We start from the raw sequence: 1,802 nt of genomic DNA on the forward strand, positions 1-1,802 counted from the left end.
TTCCATGTTGCGTTGTTACCAATAAAGAAGATATTGCAGGCAGCAATTCTGGTTATACACTATATATATGTTCATGCATATAGCAACAGAAGCAACATGCAACACTTTCACATTACATGGTTTAGTACTTTGGAATGTTAGTTGCAGGTTTAATAGGTTACAGACCACTGGCACATCTCTTATCATTGAGGTTTTTTTTTTTCATATGACTAAATATGGTAGTTCTAACATTCATTGGCATCATGGGGAAGGAGAACAGTGCAAGACGGGACTGAGAAATACACATCTGCAGCACAGCATAAAAGAGAGCTCTCCCATTCAGTATTTCTATGGCAAAAGGGGAAATAAAAAAAAGCAGAGAGATCTAGGTTCTTGCTAGGGCTACATCTACCCTTAGCACTTCAGAATTTGCATTCCATCAGCAACCACACCTTCCAGGGAGAAGGGGACGCAGAAATGAAAGCTTGTCATTGAAATTGATTGCTCTGTAAGTTGGAAGGTGTTCATGCTCTCGTGCAATGTAGCGGAAACCACTTCCATCGCTATGTTCACACAAGAGCCAGACACCTTGCTGGACTTTATGAGAAGACACCATGTCATTGTCATTACCCCTAGCCAAATTGGTTGCTTCTGTTATCACCCTGCTCTTCCCTTGATATTGGTCATGTTCATAGAGAGTGATCTGTGGCTTGTGTAAATTTTCAGTAATCAACATCAGAGAACTGATCTTGTCATTCATCTCTTTATCAACAAAGCTATGCTCTCCCTCCTCAAATACCAGTAACTGGCCTGTATAGTTTATGTGCTCATAAGCCACCCAAGGCTGTCCAATTACTTTCACTGAGGAGACACAGTCATTCCAATCTATATCTTTCAGATTGGCAACGTCTCTGGTGAGTTCTTTGGAGTACCCCTGGAAGTTGATGTGCTCATAAATGATGATTTTCCCCATCTCAGCAGTGTTTCGGTAATTTGGACTTGTTGCTGTAGAAGTTAGATGACAGCCTGCAGAAAAGGAAAACAGAAAACAAACAATACTTGTAAGAAGCCTTTCCACAACAGACAGAAGGCAATGGAGAGGAAAAAAGAAGAATGGGACAATTAAAACAGTTCTAGCAAAGAATGAATAAAACAGCACTGGACAAGACTGAGGGCATGATGTAGAAATTTGAATTTGGAAGAAAAAATTAAGAGTAAAATGAGAAGTGCATCAAATCTATCGGGTCTTTGTTGTGCATATTATTTTACGTATGTGCTCAAATGACATCTAAGTTTAGCATCTTATTGGAATATCCTATTCAATAAATAATTAAATAAAATAAAGGACTGGTGCTGAGTGTGGGGCCTGGGGGGGCTGTCCTGGACAACTCTCTTGGAGACTGCCAACGTTCATGCTACCCTTGGAGTAAATTAAAGTGACATCAAACTTTTCAATCAATTGTTTGGTATTATTAACTTTAGCAAAAGTTAATAAAATAGCAAAAGCTATTCTGGCATAAATTGATTAAACCTTGTTATCTATAATGGGAGCTATTTCAATCTTGTTATTTCGCAAAGGGCTGAATAGCCCATTGCGTAGCAGAGAGAGAGGGAGATACAGAAAGACAGAGGTAGAGGCAAGGTCCAGATTACCACCCTGGGTTCCAGCGATGTCTCTGGTCCAGTTCTTGTTCTGTCTGCGATGGTGGTGGGTGCACACAGAGCCCTTCTGAGTCGCACTATTTATAAGCTGCACCCAACTCCGATTCTCACTTTGTATACTAATTACAGCTAGTCACCACCTCCAGTTCCTGCTTTGTATG

The 1,802-nt window shown here is 40.3% G+C and overlaps 1 long non-coding RNA gene across 1 annotated transcript; it reads right to left on the reverse strand.

The window, feature by feature from the left end:
- Nucleotides 1-73: 73 nt before the first annotated feature.
- LOC118160042 lies at nucleotides 74-1,788 on the reverse strand. Its single transcript, XR_004747312.1, has 2 exons — nucleotides 1,633-1,788; nucleotides 74-1,005 (listed from the first exon to the last, which is right to left on the reverse strand). It is a non-coding gene; the product is annotated as an uncharacterized LOC118160042 (long non-coding RNA).
- Between the last annotated feature and the right edge of the window lie 14 nt (nucleotides 1,789-1,802).

Source organism: Oxyura jamaicensis, unplaced genomic scaffold, assembly GCF_011077185.1.
Source record: "Oxyura jamaicensis isolate SHBP4307 breed ruddy duck unplaced genomic scaffold, BPBGC_Ojam_1.0 oxyUn_random_OJ73012, whole genome shotgun sequence".
Taxonomy (NCBI): Eukaryota; Metazoa; Chordata; class Aves; order Anseriformes; family Anatidae; genus Oxyura; species Oxyura jamaicensis.